Source organism: Helicoverpa zea, chromosome 6 (assembly GCF_022581195.2).
Source record: "Helicoverpa zea isolate HzStark_Cry1AcR chromosome 6, ilHelZeax1.1, whole genome shotgun sequence".
NCBI classification, from domain to species: domain Eukaryota; kingdom Metazoa; phylum Arthropoda; class Insecta; order Lepidoptera; family Noctuidae; genus Helicoverpa; species Helicoverpa zea.
In genome coordinates this window covers 687,233-709,296 of record NC_061457.1, presented here as the reverse complement: position 1 = coordinate 709,296, position 22,064 = coordinate 687,233, and positions in this window count along the sequence as shown.

The following is a 22,064-nucleotide window of genomic DNA, read 5'->3' as shown; positions in this document are numbered from 1 at the left end:
TAGATAATGATAACACATGAACAAATAATATGTTAAATATTATTAACTAATAACTTAAAGATTAACAAACATTCCTACTTAAAGCTTGCTTCTGTCTGAAGACAAAAATATGTCATGATACAAGAGATATCATACGAGTCATTCCCATTAAATAAAACATAAGCAAACTATTAAAATTACCGTACATCACGATATACGATATTTCATAGGAAGCCACTAGACACATTTGATCCCCCATAATTTTATGAGGCAGTAAAACTCGCGGTAGACTGCATATCAACGCTGCATTTTATGACATCAGCAATTCAGTTTTTGTCGAAACCTATACTTTTAACCGTTAAGTACATGGACTAAGGTAAGATAGCGGAGATGCCATAAGGAATGTTATAGGTCTTCTTGTAGGTCAAGCAACGTATGGTAGGCGTGATCATGTACTAAAACTGACGAGACGTTCGGGTTCCTTGTTAAATCAATGTTTCAAAGATTGGTCCTGATTGATTGGTGATTTTATTTTGAAAACAATGGGCGGTTTCCATAGAAATCATTTAAGGGCGGAGTTAGTAACGTTCCTCGTCCCCCGAACACATTTTGGCGTGCTACTTTCTTAGGAGATTTTGCGTTATAACATCTCTGCTAGTCATTTCTTTCTCCATGGTTGAGTAGGACACGCTAATATTCCTATTATCTCCTTACTTTAGCACGAAAAGGAGCTAATAGACGTTTTTTTTCCTAAGGAGGTAATTATGTTATGATGGAAGTTTCTTGTGTAAGATGGATCTTTCATATCGGTATTGAAATGCAAATTTTCTGCTAAATTTATTGGAGTTTTAATTTAAAGTTTGAGACTAGTTTAAAGTATTATTGGATCGGTAGTTTGTATGGTGGTTAAATACTAATAGCTCGTCTAAGACAATTTATTACCTATCTATGAGTGCATTCAAAGTCTGAACTTAATCTTACTCTGTCTCTAGCATAATTTCTCTATTTTTTGTTACTTAAAAAGTTTCCTTGCAACGCTAGTTTGCTTGGCCGAGGCAATTTCCACAAAATGTATAATAAATGCAAATTGTTATTGAGAATCGAATAACATTATAAATAGACTGCATTTATATTTTATAACTGAATTTCGTTTGCTTTGATTTTTATATGAGGTATAAAATAAGTTCAACCCTATTTTTATATTACTTTAAATAAAATCTTTTTCGAGCTATGCTTTAAAAATATCTAAAATTGCCATTCTTTTTGAAAGACAGATTACATGAAAACTAAAACCAGGGCGATAAACACCCTTAACTTAAAAAACAGTTAAAAACTACAGTTCCCAAAATCTTCAATTGAAAACTATTTACATCGCTCCGCACGATAATAAAGACCAAACAGATCTTACGCAGCACATAACCACAGGGTGTTCACAAAACAAACAGCGTGTCCCGAGCCCCTATATTGTTTTCAGCTGTGACTGCCTGTTTGATTGATCGGTTCCGTGCCGCGGGACACGGAGGGATGAGAACTGGATGCGGCAATTTAATCTCTGTGTTGTGTGTTGATCAGTGTTGGTGGTTGTGTGCTGTGAGAAAGTTTTTTTGTTGGAGTGTGGCGATGTTGGATATTGAGGTTTTGTGAGAACTGTGTGTGATTCTTGTAATGTTGTCAAGTGATGTGTATGAATATAGATGTTGTATAAATGTATTTCAAACAATATTCTACCATGACGTGCATATTTTTTAAAACAAATTTTAAGTCACAAAATCATTCAGAGAAAAATTAAGAAAATCTATATTGTTTTAGAAAACCGCAATTATGCTACACACCAATTCTTACAGTTCCATATGCAACGACACTGGTAAAAAAGCGGCCTATTTGCATTAGATTTGGGTAGTGTTATGTCATATCCACAATTCAAACATCTTGTTACAAGAAGGCAGGCGCCGCAGCGGCACATCCTCTGTTTATCTAGGCAGCACATAGAAGCACGGGGTTATTGATCCGCCTGCGACAAGCAAACACCCTGTATGAGGTACAGGGTGAGCGGTACGTTTAATTGATATTGACGTGATAGATTGCGCTTATCAAATTAATTGGTAGTGGTTATTTGGTCTTGTTCTGTAAGAAGGGAAGGGTTGAATCCCTCATTTGTTTTAAAACTATGTAATTTGAAAGAAAGGGAGAAAAAAAATACCGGACCTATAAGTGAAGGGCAGTGAAAAGTAACGAATTCAAATGATGTGATTCAAGCAAGACTGAAGTATCGCATATAACACCACGACCTGCTATCTGGTTACAGATTGAGTGTTGCTCTTTATATTTAATGTTAAAACCCTCATAAACGTTTGTTCTCCTCAATCCTCATGCCATAGTGACCATAACATGCATCTATGCCAAAAACCTAAACCCTCAATCACAATTAAGTTCCCAAAACAATCTATTGACAGCATCAAAGCAAGTTCCCTTGTCCCAGATCTTTTGACTAACAAGTACCAAATATGGCACAGCAGGCACAAAGGGAACAAGCCTAATACCGAAGTCGCAAAAAACCCGACTGATGGGTAAGGGTACAGTAAAAAGTCAGTGTTCACTGCAAGCCGGCCTGTTATGAACAAACGAAGGAGCATTGGGGCATTTCGGGGCTTTTTTTACGCTTTTAGGCGTCAACGCCCGGGTTGGGGCTCGCTAAAACAGCTTTAGAGTCCTCCGTAAATGCTAGCTATTTGTTGGTACGTAGGAGCGACTAATTTTTTGAAAATGCTCCAGTCTTTTGGCGGGTGTCCCTTTGTCATGTGTTCGTGGATTTTGTTAGCCTTTCTTTGGTGTTTTCTTTTGTGGAGTTATGAAAGGATGGGTTTAGTTTGTTGATTATTTTTTGGACTTAAAGGTAGCGTTAATTATTTGAGGATTATTACAGAACCTAACTTGACTCCAGCTGAACTTAGAAATCGTTTACACTGTTTAGCGTTTTCACACCTCTACTCAAGAAAACATCAATGCTTATGAACATAAATAACATTTCTATCAAACAAAGCCCATTCCTCAACAGTGAGGCTCACAAAAACCTCCACAGTTCTGTAGTTGGAATACAAGCGAAGGAGTAAGAACAAGAAGTGTCCCAACAAACTCCGGAGCAACACGTCGTCTGCTTAGTTCAAGACCTCGTGACGTCATACTTCCTAAGTTAATATTGGACACCACTGACCTTCGGACTATGGAGAAAGTCCCCAGAGGACCTGGCACTGGCAGTGAAATCGACACGCAGTCAACAATATTTTTCTTTTCTTTGAGTCTGTATTGACGGTCATGCGTAAAGTTCTATATTCGATACCCACTTTGAGAGAACTTTTTGAATGCAAGCTGCTGCACCCTTTGCTCAGCAAATGTGACTTAATATAGCCAAAGTCGGGAATCAGTGGATACGGGTTGCTGAAGATCGACAAAAGTGGCAAACCTTGTGGGAGGCATTTGTCCATCAGTGGCTGTCTTTCGGCTGACACGACTATGGGACTTATCTACATATACTAATATTATAAAGAGGAAATCTTCGTTTGTTTGTTTGGTTGTAATGGATAAACTCAAAAACTACTGGACCGATTTTAAATATTCTTTCACCATTAGGAAGCTAACATAGGCTATATTTTATCCCGGTGCGGGCAGTAGCTCCCACGGGACGCGGGTGAAACCGCGGGAAAACGGCTAGTAGATTATAATCCTGTGAAACTATTTTGTGAAACGTGCACTATTATTTGTAACTAAGGGATTATGTTGTATATTGTTTCCAAAAACTACTTGAATACAAAATACAACAACATTATTATGGTTTAATATTATTTCTACACAATACTTGTGTTAATGTATACGGAATTAACTACGTAACAGATATAATCTGATTCAATTTAAGTCTGTTGTATTTACTAGAACGCCACCAAAAATCGTACTAGATCAACAATTATAATCAGTTATATGAAATTATTGTTATACTAATGAATATAATTCCACAAAGCTAAACAAATGTATTATTTAAATAGATAATAATATAATAAGCAGTTAAGTGAAAATGAAAATTTCAATTTGTTATTATTTCTCATTGTTTGTTGGTAATGGATAATTAATTATGATATTGTTTACTCTAAGTTTGACCGACTTCCCACAAAAAGAGGTTCCTCCACAATTCGACCACATAAATATCATGTATCATCATCATATCATTATCTGCCTAGCCTTTTCCCAACTATGTTAAGGCGGCTTCCAGTCTAACCGGATACCTGACCTCCTCAATACAGTTAAACGGGTAACCCAAAATCCTTTGGTAAGACCGGTTGGCAGACTCACTGGCATCTAACTACCCGTAATGACTGCCAAGGATGGTCAAATGATAGCTGACCACGTAAATATAACGGTATATAATATTGGTGTAGATGAGCTAATTCATCATTAAATTTCCTATAAATTCGGTGTCTATCTAAAATACATAATGGATATTGGCTATGAAATAAACAGTATTGTCTAACATAGTTTTAACAAAAGGCACGTGAAGAAACTCGCGTCACTCATTCACTAAACAGTGTATAAATAATTCAATTGCGACATTTACATGAATAAAACTTTAACGGCCAGTTTCTTCATCAAAAGTTAAAGTTAAAGTAATGTCTAAAGTAAAAGTAACGGTCAAATACGTTTTTTCAAGGTTAAAGTGACAGCAAAACTAATAGAAAAATTGAATTTGACCGTTACTTTTACTTTAGACATTACTTTGACTTTTACTTTGGCTTTAACTTTTGATGAAGAAACTGGCTGTAAGTAAGTAATATTTATTCCTTCAGGCTTCATTCTTTAACTCTGCATCAACTTCTTAGCAAAGGAAATATTTCTTTTTTATCTTTTACATATTAATGCGACGCCTTCCGTCATTGTTCTGATTCGATTTGCGTTTATTTTTATAATAATAATTCACCCGTGGTTTTATATCTATGTTTCGATATTATCGGTCTCGAAAGTCGCTTAATACTGGGCACAAACTAAGTTCTTAAAACTTCATATTACAACACCTTATTAGTAGGGTATAGTTTTGAAAACACAAACCACAGCGCACTATTATTTAAAATCATATCGGGATTTTTCCGTTTTCGCAAACTATAGCTCATATCTTATGCAATGGCATATCTCTTTGCCCCATTTCCATCCTTCCATCCAAAAATGAGAGCACACCTTTGAAAAGAGATTGAGAAAACAAAATAGATGCACGTGACAGTATCACGGAGAACGAACGAAACTAAAATCGTTTTGCATATACGCAAATTGAATCAATTTTTCGTACAAAATTGTATCCTCCCCAAGTGAGGGTGAGCGAATTTTATGTAAAGCCGTCTCAGGGCAGCCGACAAATCGCTGCGATCAATCGCGATCTTGAACGATTCATTGCACGATTTAGAATCGCAGTCAAATCGCTGAGCGATAACTGTCGACAGAAATTATTACGTATTGAATGAACAGAAATGATTGTCAATGAAAAATAAAGGTTTAGTATTCTAAGTTATGACTCACTGGAAATATTGACCTTATTAAGTTAAGTGAACTATCAACTTGATAACGACGGTTGGGACATTAAGTTAGTTTAATATTTTGGTAAATTAACTGGAAAAATCATGTTATAAGCTGAGTTAACATATTTTTAAAAACAAAGCACTTTTCTTAATCGACTTTCCAAAAAGGAAGATGTTCTCATTTCTAGAAGATTCAAGATGATGTTGGTAGCGTTTTTTTATGTCAGCCGACTAATATTGCCTGAGCTTTTATCTGCCAAAACTATAGCATACACTTATGCGTAGGCAACGAGGTATGAATAGACAACTTAAAGTATGCGTTCTTAATACTCGGAGTGAGGAATACGGATGGGTTCCCCCGGGAGTACGCGTCGTGGAGTACCCCTAGCCCTGCCCGTGACGGCGGTTGGGTTTCTTTGGCACATCCATTGTTTGATAATTAAATAGTATTATTCTGAGAAAGGTTTGATTAAGTCTTACTGGTAGGAAAAGGGAAGTACAATGAGTTTTATTTGTACCTACTGATTTTGCCTGTATTGTCTATATAGGGGACCCCGGTCCAATGCAAAAACAAAAATTATATTTCGAGATAATGCAGTTTATATACGGTTTTGTGAGAGCACTGTAAATATGTTAACCTGACAGCGTTACAAACCCACACTCACTGAAATTACAAACACATAAGAAGCGGTGAAGGGTGTGTTTTGGGGTTTGTCTTTTGTAAATGACGTTCAAAAACTGCTGTTTCTGGCAAGTTTTTATAACAATTTATAAATTTACGAATGAATTTAAGTCTCATAAAGACCTCAAATCTTCGAAGTCACCACATAGACTTCGACAGTAGCCAATCAAAGCGCGACATCGGGACTTGGTGGAGGAATTCGATTAATTATAAATTGAATGGCTGTGTGTCGCGGTGCATATTTAATGACTCACCGAGCTTCAGCCGCGACTAGTTGCCCTGTTTGTTTGCAATGTAGTGTAGTTTTGAATTGGCAGCCCGTGGTTAGGTAACATGTTGTAGTTCTAGTCTTTGGGAGGTTAAATTAAGTAATGCTTAAAGTATTTCTACAGGGAAGTACCTACTGCAGTTGATTTGGTCCGTGATTATGGAATATTCTTTAAGGTCCCATTTTCTTCCAAGCTACTGAGGATCTATGAGCTATAAAGCACTCATGTTTAACTATTACCTACAGCTTTTCAATAATGACACATCTTTCGAATTCGTTGCTTTGTAACATAAATTCAATTTGAGCTTAAAACCGACCTGTATAACAAACGACAATGAAACCTTAATACAACGGCGCCATCTTATATCCAGATATAGGTATATACATCGACAGCCTATAACAGTGTGCACGGCGCCTAACTCGATTGTACCGCAACCTTTCAGATCCATTATCAAAGACAGTACGTTACAACTTCAAGGCGAGCATCGCTGGAGGGCCGCCTTATCAGACAACCTCTTCTTCAAACCAGAATCAATGAACCTCCCTCTCCTCCCGCTGCACAGATCAAATGAGACAACTCAGGGGGGAAGCGCGAACTTACGAAGGTCGCTTTAAATTGGTCGGTCATCGAGTGGATTCTTGGTCGCGGACGCCGGGCGACGGATTGAAGCGAAAGTGTCGCGTAAAAGGCAGAGCGGTGATGCTGGGCCACGCGGCCACTCGTTCGCCTCTTATCAAGTTTGGAGTTTAGAAAAATGGCCGCTGTTTCGTTGAGATGAAGCTGTTCATTATAGAGTGCCTGCTACAGCCTTATTACTTTCTTTAATCAAAGCAAATTTATACACAGTGAGCTGCAAACAGTTTTACACAAGTACCAATGGTAACCGCAATGCGGGCCGTGTTTAGTGAGCTCTTTTCGCAATTAAACTACTGTCGCTTAGTATGTCGCGCCAACAGATGCGCCATGCTTGGCAAAGTCGTGATTGATAGACACTTCGTGACATGGGTCAGATTCCCGCACATATATTTCTCTATGTGAATGTGAGTTTGTTTGTTACGTTTCCGTTACAAAAGGGAAGATTCAGATTATTTTAGGGCTGCCTGCGTAAATCCAGTAGAAAGTGTAATGAAATGAGATAGCCGCTAGCATTTTTCACAATACTGAAACAATACGTAAATAAAAGACAATTCCAATAGTTTTAAACCACAAATATCCGCAAACAGATCTTGAAAGCAACTACAAAATACGAGTACTTCAATACTTTTACATTTAAAAGGAAAATGTGAAAGCATCGCCACTCTGGGCGACCACATTGAATCACGGACCGCACGTACCCAACCATTGTATATGGGAATATTTCTGAGCACAGCCAAGCGTGTCTCGTCGAATAAATACAACTTTACATATTCAGTTGTTGAAGAACCTCGCTAGTTTTTGAAGACTTTCAAGTTATCTTGTCTCCTTGTAAATGTGTTATAATAGAACTGCTTTGAGTCAGAAGTTGAGTCTTGTTGTTGTCACAGATATAGTTTTGATTTTCTTTCGAGTTTTGGCAGGTTTTGTAATATCCTGAAGGAGGACTAAATTCAAGTCCAAAGGTTTTAAGAAGCAGTTAATAAACACGCTGAAAAATTGGAATACCAGCAATTTTTCCTACCTTTTTTATTATGAGTAGAATATTGCAATCTCCATTACTCAAGGTATTTTAAAATTTCTGTAGGTACCCACTTAAGATAAATTGCTCCCGAGTGAATTATGAACGTCTATCAATTAAAATTAATTTATTAATCTTACCCTTTAATATAGCCATTAAGATGCGATATCGATGGAAACCGCAGAAACGCAGGTTAAATCATTTTCCGTTTACCCTTCAATTAACAGTTATTATGATTTATTCGTTTCCGAAACTAACGAATGTTACTTTATATTAATTAGTATATAACTGGTATCACTTTAACATTATTGGTTAAATTATTAATGAACATATTTTCTATTAACAGTCATTTCGGCTGGAATAGAATAGTACCTAAGCTTTAACTGCTTATTTGGTGTTGTAAAGATTTGGAATTCATCGCGTTCCATGGTAACTATTTCATACACCTGATTAAGAAGTAGCCTCTTACAATAAATCAACTATTTCACTGAAAGAATTTATCAAATCTGACATGAGGTTTCCAAGATTAGCAGTTCGAACAAACAAATATTTGAGTTTATTATATTACAGCTTTTATTTTCCACTACCTAAACTTAATAAACCCTTTTACCAAACCATCAAAACCTCAGGTCAAAATGACCCGCCTCAAACGTGCCATTTGATCCGCCATCACCACTGCCTGCAACGATTGCTATTCTAAATTCATGACCTCAGTTACTGCTGATGCTGCTAATCTGAGATTCACGAGCCATTACGAACCACGTTTAGAACTATACTGGTTTTACAGCCTTTGTGCCTTCTAGCATTTTAGACTTTCTCCCTGGTTATTATAACCTCTAGAAAAGCTTGAAGCTATGTCAAAGCAGCGCGAATTCATCAGTCATAAGGTTAAGCAACGCTTGGCACGGTTGGTTTATGGATGGGTGACCATCTTGTCGTGACAAGTTATTCCGTATCGATAAACTGGTGGGCCCCGGCTGTTTTTTGAACATCTTTGGCTGTTCTTACTGGTAGTCAGAAGCCAGTTAGTCTGATAACCAGTCTTATTTGGTATTGGCTAATTTGCTTGAGGAGATCAGATCGGCAGTAGCTAATTGTACAGTACTGGTACTCAGCTGCATCCAGTTAGACTGGAAGCCGACCCCAACATAGTTGGGTAAAGGTTCGGCAGATGAGGAACTGCTGATGTTGCAAATCTAAGATTCACGAGCCATTACGAAATACATTTAGAACTATCTGGTTTTTACAGCCTTTAAAAGAAAGCCTTTAAAATCTGTAACGATTTTGCTGTGAACTTTTATGATGTTGGTGGAAAATAAGTTGGAATAAAAATGAAGTAAGCTGTTTTGATTTTTATGTGATATCTGGCGAAATAAAAACTGTAAATGGTAGAAGATACACTAAAATACATAATATCATCGACAACAATTCTAACAAGACTATAGCAGGGAGCGTAAATAAATAGCTGTACTTTAGCCTTAAACGTAAGTTTAATGTACGCAATTACTATAATTTAATCGCATTTGAAATTGAAGTAATATCATGAATAACGTAGCGTATGACTTCCTTGAAGATGAGACGATAACACCCAACACAGAACTAACTACATAAATATAAATACAATTGTCACTCAGCAATAATATTGTCATAACTCTCTCCTCATTGAGATTCTGCTCACTTCGAGGCCATTTCCTTTTTAATCGCGTAAATTAACCGATGAATAATAATTATTCAAATTAGCGAAACTAAACGCCATAATTTAATGCAATAAACAATGATATTTAACTATAAAATATTCGTGCAAAAGCTATATTTCAAACGGGTTCGGGGACATCGTAAAACCGGGTTTTCGCGTTAATTAAGCCATATCTTAATTTGTTTAAGCTTCTGCTATGAATGTTTGCTAGACTTGTTAGTCTTATAAAATAGAGCTTTGTATTTTGGCTCATTTGCATAGACGTATTTTGGCAAGTGGGTCAAAAAGTTTAAACGTGTTTTAAACAAAGCACTATAAATAATTGCTACATTTTTCTGCACGCAAAACGTTATGTTTCATAATAGAGCGTATCGCGTGCCACGGAGTGCAAAGAAACAGCTTAACTGAAATCATAATCACTTTATTTCAATGTTTCACACACTAGTTTGCATGTCAGGCGTCAATAAAGTGAGTTGACACTCACTTTTTCAAAACCAAAAGAGAATTGTCGTAGCATGTCGTAGCGTGCTACATGATCGCTACGAAATAATCGTTAATTTGCTACGCGTGCTACGGCAGCTACGCCGTAGCGTGACCTTGGTTTACGAGCTCATTGATATAATAAGCAGTTTCCGTTTACTTTAAGACATATTTAGTATGTTATAGGGTTGATACGATCATATTAAATAGTTCAAGTATGAAAATAACTGGTTCATTCAGTGTTCTAGCAAAGCCTTGGTCTAGTGACTGCATTATCTATATTGGGAAATGAACCACTCGCGCTTTGCAGTGAAAGTGGAACCGTGACCTGTAGACTGTGAATGAAGGTAATAATGAAGCGTTCTATCGATAAACGCGGGTAGAATATATGTATGTATGTGTCGCTGTCACATTAGATAATGTGATACGATACTTTCTATTTATTCTTCAAATTCAAACTAAGTAACATTGTAAATTAGTGCATGAATGATAAAAGACACTCTATTAGGAGATTTTAAGAGTGACTCATAATCTAATTCTAAAATTAATAAAAAATATGTCTTCTGCCGTAAAACTGAATGCTTATTACCATCTTTTTAAGATCCCACAAATGAATACTATAGCTACAAAAAAAACTCCTTCTTAAAATCGAATTTAACCCCTAACCCATCGAAAAAAAAACAAACCACTATCTCTTCAAGTTGTCCATAAGCCTGTAAATACCTGACCGTAACCCCACCAGGTCCTGAGTAACAGTGAGGGCTAAAATAGCAGCCGCGGCCTTCAGCGAGCGCAGCCGTGAACTGCACGCGGCTATTTAAAGAGCTTTTATTTTGGTTTCACTGTGGAGGTTATGTTTGTTTGTGTTAATAATATGTATTATGTGTTATTTAAATTTTTGAAGAGAGCATGCGAGAGAGAATGTTGGGAAATTTTTGTTTTAATCATAATTACATCATACAAGAAAGATAAACAGACGTTTGATACGTTCTTTAAGAAAAGTTTCAATTTTTATCAATAGTCTGCTGAACTAATAATACTATAACTGTTCAACTTAATTAGGCATTAAAAACATGTAATAATTTATATTGAAAACTGTACCCAAAACTCATCGAACTACACTGACACCTACCAAATTAATTTCAAAAAAAACTTTAATTTCCCTTTCTTAACAACATCTAACAGATGCAAAACTACCCACCTACAAAACGTCACTAATTACGCAGTCTAACATGACGTTACAATTCGCTGTCAAACCGAGACCACGTAACAGTGAGGCAGGGGGCGTGAGCGACCCACCCGCGGTCTACTTCCCCTCATGACGTCACCACTCACACCCCCAGTGACGCAAGCCAGCTGAAACTTAAAAAAAAAAAATTTCGAACGCGTCTGGCATTGGCGGGTGATGCGGAAGGTTTGAGTAACCTACTTGGTTGACGTTTCATATGTTGCTGGTTGATAAGTTCTGATTGAGTTCTGTTTTTTTTTTTTGTGTGTGTTAAGATGTAGGGCAGTTTAGAGTTTGTAGAAAAATTGAGAATCATTTTTCACGGTTAAGGAAAAAATATAGGTCATATTGTTTAGAGGGGTATTCTTGGAAAATATTTATGAGATTTAATTCTATTCATACAAATCTTTACTATCTCTATTCACAGAATATCATACAGACATATATCAACTATATTATGAGCTTATGAGAAACACTGGGCATAGACATCAGTTTCACATACCACAGACTAAAAAACAAAATGAAAGAAACATATTTTCCGGTACAATCACAGGTGGTTCTGATTAAAAGAACCGGTTGTCCATTCATTTGTAAGCAACACCTTTCTTTATTTACAAAGCACAAAGCAAGGAAACCCTGGCTTCACGACATGTATTCACACTGATTTTCCAATTAGGGACACGTTGCATTCATGTTGTTTGAGATTTGAAATAAAATTGAACAGATTTATGAAAGGGGCAGAAACTGCAAATGAAATTAATAGATAAAACATCATCATGTACTTTCAATTGCATAATAGATTACGCTCTTGAATTGTGTATGATTTTCTAACAATTTTATTCAAACGTGTGTAATTGTCTCATTTATTTTTATTAGTTCAGTTGTCGCTTATTGGAAGAGGCCTGCGTTCAGCTTCAGCTCTGGGTGGCACAAGACTTGTACGATCATGATAATTTTTATTTCAATTTATTTGTACAATATATGCAAGTAATATGTTCAAGAATAGTGCTTACATACATTTATATAGCATTACTGCTTTCGCTAATACACAAGATTCATCTAACCAATTTATTTTGCCAAAATTATTGACCACCATTTCTGAAACTGCCACTCACTACCAAAGTTACTTTTACAATCTAAATAAATATAACGTTAACTTCTTCATATCCACGTATTTCTCCAAAAGCACACACAGATATATAAGTCTATAGTGAAAATAAACCATTAAGGTATACAAAAATAGCCATTCACCTCCGTCAGTGGGCGTGGCTATGGCGCAAAGCACTTAGACCTCTTTCACTCGGAGGCCTAAGATACCTCACGAGCCTCTGCAATTGTAAGAAATTGCTATTAGGTATGTTGTTGGTAATGAAGCCCTGCTATATTTAGGTAGGCACTATATGTATTTTTCTTTCAAGATTTAAAGGATCTTATTTCTGCTTGTATGCCATAAGATACGAAAGCTCAAATATCTATAAATTTAGATAAATAAATAAATATTTAATTTCAAGGAATTTTGATTATGCCTAAAAATCTCTTGTTATTATGTACCCCTAGTAAAAGTCGTGATAAAATGTTTCATAAATTATTTGTTTATTAATCAAATTGATGAATGTTCTTAGAAGTACTGATACAGTCAATAAAAGGTACCGACTTGCAGTTATCTTTTAGGTAACTTAATAGCCTATTTTCCAAACAGGGCTGAGAGAACATCACCCTTACTGTAAAAACAAAAACCTACAAACGAGAAAATCTCATATCCCGTATTAAGACATATATTTACAAACTGACCCCCATAGAAGGGTCAAACAATACTCAGGGGTACTTTAAGCCCCGCAACAACAAGCCCACGAAATGGCAATTACGTTTACACAGCAAACTTCGATAAACAAATCTCTAATTGTTTTAGCGAATAAAACCTACGTGTTAGGGAAATGTTAAATGTTTGTATTTCCATTTATTTTTATATGATAAATCGGAAGTTAATTATGTATGTTTATGTATAGCCTAGCCGATTTTTATGACCTTTTTTAAGTTATTTAATAACTGTGTAGGTATATAATTTGATTGCTTAAAGATAATATATAGATTTCTCTTTAACTAGGTCCAGATTTTTAGCCATCAAGATTACATATTTTTGCCCTGTTTAACCAGCTCTGGAAAAGTAGTTAAGCTTAAAAATTAAACAATTTCACAAAAACAATTTTTAAATAATGAATTCATTTAGAAATAACCTGTCCAGCAGTGGGTTAACAGGCCGTTATTTTAATCCCCGCTTACGGATAGCTGTGTGTCCGATAGCATATAGTCCCCGCGAGTAACATTCTCCCTAATAAACAAATTAACTAAACATAAAACGCTTATATAAAGCCTCGCGAATGGTATAGTTAACCCGAAGATAGCCGATGTGTGCCGATCATTGCCGATGTTTAATTTAACGGCTTTTGCGAGTTAGATTTCGGATTGTTTCGTTTAGAAGTTGTTTTTACGAATTAATTATTTAAAATAATATTGAAAAATTTTACCTGGAAGGTTTAACAACTTTCATAAAGCCAGTTCTGCACGCATCACAAGTTACCACAATGACCGAAAAAGATGTTTAAACCAATTTAACATGCCTTCCGAAACACGGCCGAACTCATTATGACATTGATAGTCAGCCATCCAAGGATCAACCACACCAAACATTGCTTAACCTAATGATCTATTGACCTATAGTACAGATACAATGATAAGACTACTCACCTTATGGTCACGGATTGAAATAGACTGGACCCCACAACACAGGGAATCGTAGTGTGGGGTTCAGGGCTTCATTCATTTTTGTAAAAAACTATTTGAGACAATAAATTATTTTTATTTATTTTTTTTATTTTACTAACAGAACAAAAGAATATCTAGAATTATTTCATGTACCATTCGGTATGTAAGTACAAGTTATTTATTGGTGCTATTAAAAAAATACGGCAGGCAAACTGCTCGAATTCTCAAATACACACTACATAACACCTTATCCCTTACTACATAAACGAGGCGTTTCACTCGAAGCGTGTCCTAAGGGGTTATTCCCGCTCGGTAACACCCTTTCATCAACACTGTTGACGATCGGGAAAAAAAAGTCTCGTTCGTTCACAGTGTTGACGAACGCTACTTATTATTTTAGTATAAAATGGTTATTATGCACATGATAAGGCCACTTTTATTTTCTAGTTAATTGTCTTTTAAAAGATCTAACATAATCCTTTAAAACATTTAAAAAATCCATGACATTTTATTTCCATATTTTAAAAATAAAACCAGCATTCATGGATACTGCGAACGAACGAATCTTTTTTTTCCCGATCGTCAACAGTGTTCACGAAAGAGTGTTACCGAGCGGGAATAACCCGTCCGAAGTGAGCAGATCTGAATGGTCAGCGAAGAATATCTGCTTCGCTTGGCAAGGAATTGGCATCGATTCGCCACGGGCCGAGTGCTGTGCTATACAATAATACATGTTTGTGATATTCCTAGTTCCTTATGTTATTGCTCGAGTCATGGGGGAATATATGTAGTTCAGAAACCTAGATAAAAAATATATTAAACCCTACCCTAGATATCATGGATTATACTGTGATAATATCTATCAAACGGTTTGACTGTAAAAATGTAATCGTATCGGTTAGCTTTCTGCTCAAGAGTTTAAGGCTACGTGGTGCTAGTAAAAGCATAGGAAATCCCGTGCAATCTAGATGTAAAAACAAGAGTTAAACATAGTGATATCATATTTTGAGATATTTATGCCACGTAAAGAACGATACAGAACCAAACATGACATTACCATTCATTTTACTCAATTATTTTTCAAAGTTAAAGATTCCTATTAGATAGATGAATAGACAAATAGACCAATGTAAATAGTTCCATTGAGTATAAAAGTCAGTCTCATGGAAAAAAAACGTCAAAAAATTCCATGGACACCTTTTCTATCTTTCTATAGGTTTGACGTACATATGTTTCACTATTTATTCCATAAATAAATTAATAATATGCCTATTGAACTGAAATACTCTAACACTAAACACCACGTATAAATTGATCCGTAAAACAATTTAACTAATGGATCCTTCCGATGGATGATTTACATTGTTCTGCGGAACAATTTGTTGATCACGTTATATTTGATTATTATCACAAATTATTCCGGAATAACGCATTTAAACGAAAATCATGAAACATAGTCACAGGGTTTAGTTGTTGATGAACCTTTAATATATGATTCAATGTAAATAGAAACCTAATGTAAAACATTTTTGATTAAAAAGTATCATACATATTTTGTACTAATACTAAGAATTCAGAAAAGGAAATGTAGAACTGTGAATCAAAGTTCCATTTCAGATTTCAAAATTATCGCAAAATAATAATAATATTGGTATACTTATATTTTGCCTTATAAAAAGAGGTGCATTTAAACCGCACACATCTATCAATCATCGAATTACATGCAGATGAGACCAGCAGAATTAAATGATGAAACTATATCAGACAGATCCCTCTCAAAAAATATTCATCACCAATAAAATTTTAAATGAGACATCAAACAAATTACGGCAAATTACCGCTATTTCGTGAATACAAAAATATCGTTGGATCCAAAAAATAATCGCTCAATACACAAATTATCGCTCAATAAATCACGGGCTGTGAGGGATGGAGGTTTTACAACTCACTCGCGTTTATAGTGCGGTGTCGGGAATATGGTTTATGTAAACCATTCCGTGTCAATGTGTCGGTTATTTGCATGCCTTCGTACTGATACAAGATGCCGAGTTAAGTATGTGATTGGAAGAAGCGAATGTTGGAAACTTATGAGAGTAAATGACTTTTTTTATTGAAGTATGCTCGTTGAATGTTTTTGAGAGTCGAGAGTCAAAATCATTTATTGAAAGTAGGCTTTTACTTAAGCACTTTTTCGCGTCAATATTTGCAAAGAAAAGCATCCGAAAAACGCCCCCCTTTCACTACCTTCCAGTGTTTTGGTTGGAAAGAAGAACTGGTGATGAACTAACTTGCACGCAGAGTTTATGTCATATCGTAATGATAGGGTACAGATTTTAGAATTAAGAAAAGCCACTACTATGATTTTTCTAACAGCAAACCCAACGTGATACCACAGTGTGCCTTTTTCCTAAAGTATGAAAATGTTTGTGTTCCATATACTGAATGGATGGATAAAAAATTGATATTTCTTGATTTTTGCCCTAGCTTTTTATTAACGTTTTAACATATTTTTAGGGTTCCGTACCTCGAAAGGAAAAAACGGAACCCTTATAGGATCACTTTGTTGTCCGTCTGTCTGTCTGTCTGTCTGTCTGTCTGTCTGTCTGTCTGTCTGTCTGTCTGTCTGTCTGTCAAGACCCTTTATCTTAAGAACGCGTGGACGTATCAAGCTGAAATTCACATGAAATATTCGGGTCTATTGTCCCTTTAGGCTGTGAAAATATCAAGCTTCTAAGCCAAGCCAATCAAAAGATACAACCGATTATGTCGATATTTTCAACAAATTCTCGACACTCGCAAAGGAATCAAAACCTACAGGGTACTTCCCGTAAACTCAGAATCTTGAAATTTGGCATGAAGCATTGTTATATAATGCAAATATAGGAAAAATTGCGAAAATCTCATTTTTTTTGTTATATAATATAATAAAAATATTTTAATAAAATGAAACTTACTACCTTATTTCTCACGAACGAATAAAGGTACCAAATTGAAATTTATACCAAATACCTAGGTCTATTGTCCCTTTAAGCAATGAAAAAATCAAACTTCTAAGTTAACGCGATCAAAAGATACAGCAGTTTTACCGACACCTTAGACGAATTTCCGTCACACGCTAGGGAATCAAAACCTACAAGGTACTTCCCGTGAACTCAGAATCTTAAAATTCGGCACGAAGCAACGTTATATAGTACAGATAAAGGAAAAATTGCGAAAATGATAAATTTGAAGTTACATAAAATATTAAAATATTATTTTTGCTTACATGACATAAAATATTTTTTTAATAATTATAAACTTACTACCTACCCTTTTTCACATGAACGCGTAGAGATATTAAAGTTTTGAATAAAAAGTGAAATTCATATCAAACACTTCTTAAATATAATGGCCTCTAAACTGTGAAAAATTTTAAATCATTCAAAGGTCATTGGGCATCTTAGTATGAAAACCATACCCACGGCGGATACGAACGAAATATAGCACAGTATAATGATAAAGGCTCTGATTTACTATGGCATTAGTCGCATCAATGTGAACCATGGGAATCTTGAGAAAATCAGGTGTAAACATCAAATATTTTCCTCATTTCAATGGGGAATTTAAACGACCAAGTTTGACGGATTTGAGAAATCATTTCTTTGTAGTGAAACAGTATACTCGCCGTTTATTTCCATTGTCATCAGGTCAGGATCTGATGATGGAAATCCTGAGAAATCGAGGGCAACTATCAGAAATTGTAGGCATGCATAGGATTAAAACTTGATTCTCAGATGTATGTCTGGTGATACTATCAAACAGTGAAGGTTTAGAGCTTATCTGATGATGGAGACGTGAGAAAGTCGAGAGAACTCCTCAACAGTATGTTTTAGTTACGTCGTGTTTGGGCTTATATTATTCGTATTGACGAGAACTTTTCACAAAAGTTAAAATAAAACTGACTGACTTGCCGTACAGCAAATTCTGTAGAGCCCTACGAAAGTGGCTAATTCAAGAGAGTTTTTATAGTGTTAAAGAGTTCCTCAACAAAAGTAAAAGTAAATGTCGTTTTGGTGCCCACTAAACGCCGTACTGTTCATATTCTTCTTTTGTTATCGTAATTTAAGAGTTGCTATTTTAATTTAACTTATTTTAAATATATTGTTTTAGTTTTAAATATTAGCTTTCGATTAGTTTTAAGTATTTGTATTTTGCATACCCGTAATAAGGGTGAAATATGTTTCTGTACACAAACTTACACATAATAAGATCTAATGTAACACCATATTTCCCGCAAAATTATATAAAAAAAAAAAACTTTTTACAAAAAAAAAAAAACAACTTCTAAAACAACAAGAAAACTGTTTATATGCATCGGTCTAGATCTCGGTGGTTAAATAAATATAGATGCATCCTCTAGACACCGACTTCTAGACCGATGCACCTAATATCTTTTTAATTTCTTTCTTGCTTTTGTTTTCTTGTTGCTTTTTTATATGTTTGAAGTTGGATTTGTTTGTAAAATGCTACAAAATAAAATAATGCCGACTTTATAAAACAAAGAAAGGGACAGAATTACACTTTTGTCAAGGCTCTAGAAACGTAAAGCCAGCAGCCCCGAATCCTACTCTCTAGAAGTCGTTGTTACAATTCGACAGCTACAAGTCGTCAGGCGGTTTCGAAAAAAACCTGAAACTGGGGCTCTTTAGGTGATTAATCCCTCAAAAATAAAAGATCCCATTCCTGCAATGGCTGCTTTAACCCAAGTTAGTAGTGAATTCTCATCACCTAAAATAAAATAAGCTCCAACACAAGGTTACGTTATAAATTGTAAAGGAGTTCCCATAACTATATCTGATCTTAGCTGTCGATCCCACAATGGCAGTCAAACCTATCTTTGTGGAAAGTCTTCGCCAATACGAATAAAATAAGCCCAAACACGTGGTAGTTGCAACATACCGTTCGGGAGTTCCCTTGACTCTCTGTAGTCTCCATAATCAAATCAGCTCCAAACCTTCACTGTTTACCAGTACCCTCAAAAATACACTCACATGTCTGGTTATGACTCGATGCGTGCCTACAATATTCAAGAGTTGCCCTCGATTTCTCAGGGTGTCCAGATCCTCATCAGATCCTGGTCATCCGGATTGGCACCTTCCTTCTTTATGAAATGTCTTTAACAATAAAAACTAGCATTGCAACCTGTACAATCCTCTGAAACTGCTTGTCTTTTATATTTTTCAAACGATCCTGGACATTCGTCTCCATGGAATTTTAATAAAATATTTATATTCAAAGAAACGTCATACCATTCTCCACGATTTAAAACTACTTTGGTTCATGTCCGCCACTTTTTACAAAGCGGGTCAGATATGCCCCATGACCTTTAAGACATAATTAGTTATTTTCAATCAGATTTCTGAATGATGACTATAAAATGTTGTATATAAATAACTTCAATAAAATAACTTTTACAAGGTACTGGCCTACTATTTTAGTTATATTATAAAATAAAAAATATTAACTATTTTGACTCTCACGAAATTACCATAACTATGATTGTTCTAAACTGAACGGTTGGCGCGAAACTCACTTTTTAACTATCATTTGTACGGAACCCTCGGTGCGCGAGTCCGACTCGCACTTGGCCGGTTTATTTATTCACTTCCAGTACAAATTCATTCGCAGAAGTCTCGCACGGATTGGTTAGTTAAAAAAATACCTTTTCATTCCTAATCATACAATTTATGACAAACTAGCTTCTGCCTATAGCCTTCCTCGATAAATGGGCTATCTAACACCGAAAGAATTGTTCAAATCGGACCAGTAGTTCCTGAGATTAGCGCGTCCAAACAAACAAACAAACTCTTCAGCTTTATAATATTAGTATAGATACATTTAGCATGAATTCGTTTTAGTTTCCATTCTCTGTATAAAACTGATGAATAAATAAAAATCCTCGACCGACATTCAGGCTATAGACGATAGCGATATACGGTTTAATCTTTTCAAATAATTTTGATAGTACAGTAATATCGTTAAGTTGTCATTTGCTTAAAAGATACCACAGAGGAAGATTTATTTCTTCCTCTAGAGTATATTTTACTACTTTCAGAAATAAATCCTTAACGTATGACAACTCTAAATCCCCGGCGAGTACTAATAATATTTATTTCGAATAACGCTCGCCCCCGTAGCTAATATTTCGTAGCGTGTCGTAGCGTTTCGTAGCACCGTAGTCGGCAATAACACGTAGCGTGCTACGAGAAATACTCATGCGTAATGTCAAAATGATATTTTTTTCTCTCATATGCTAGTTCATACGTTTGCCTTTAGAGTCTTTTTGAAGCAGTCTTCGTTATTTATGCACGAAAATTATGGATTCTAATACTTGTTCAGTTTTTTAAGATAAACTGTGTATCTAAAAACTGTGTATGTGCGTGTATCACTGAGATTTATTATTTTTACTTTTAACCAATTGTAATAAATAGGCCATCTTTGTAACTGTATATTAGTGAATTAAAAAAAAAAACAGAATCTTTTATAAAATGGAAAGTCTCCCAGTCTATACGTATGAAAGATGAAGGCTTTTGATTGGTACTTCTATTTATAGCGATTGATTGGTCCCTCGTCACGTGGCTTCCGATAATGTCGTCCTGTTTACGCATACAACCTTCTCAAACTCATCAACTAATCATTTAGAAGATTTTGGAAACCTTCTTCATTTTACGTATAAGTTTAATAAAATAAATGTGAAAGTATTTGATGATTGCTTTACCTACTGATTAGACATAAAACTGATGAAGGTTTTTAGGGAAACCTCATGACATGGAAAGACTGTGTGTAAATATAATGTGATGGACTACAGTACTACTTATCCTTGGGGTTTAGTACATAAGCAATCATAATTTTTGATACAAAAAATGCGCTCAATGTAATTAGGTCACATTAAATCGGCACACGTTTTGAAGTTGACTTAAACCCATTCGAATTAAATGTTATTGGTGCAAAAGTGCTGTACTAGATCCTACATCTCAATCTGGCATCATCTACCTATTTAGTATAACAACGTCTAAAGAACAATTGAAGGATTTAAGGAATATCAAGAAAACTGAAGGTATTCCTCAATTATTCATTGGATACTGGGTAGTAAAAATATTTTTTTCTGCGATACCTATCTAGTAAAAAGTCCACGTGATTACCGGTATAACCAACATTTCCATTTTAGTTTCCCTTGTAATCGGGCTAATGCCAGTCATGTTACCGACAGCTTTAATTCAGCTACGACGAACATTAACTCCATCTACAGTGCTACGGTGCTACGCCGCGCTACGAACTGCTACAAAAGGCTACGAAGGGCTACATACCTATACCTTGCGTAGTTCACCGTACCTATAAATGTAAATGAAGATATCAGGCTCCCCACGCTCTCCCGGCGCTTCTAGTTTCGGACAAACTTTACTAATATCGCCTTTAATTCAAGATGTTATCTCGAAATTAATTAAAAACTATTTGCTCTATATTGTTGAGCACACACCTGGTGTTACACATTTATATTGCACCCCTACACGTTATTGGATTTCTTCGCGCGTAATCAGGGCGCACAATCCTAACCTTACAATCCTATCTCGGTCTGTATTATGTATATCATAGGTATAAGGGTCACGAAACCCAGCTCAAATTGAGGACGTGTGTACACCGTACCTAAACGTCACACGCATTCACCCGTAAATATTCACGAATCGAATCGCACCGTGTAAACGATCTGTTTTCAATGAGGCG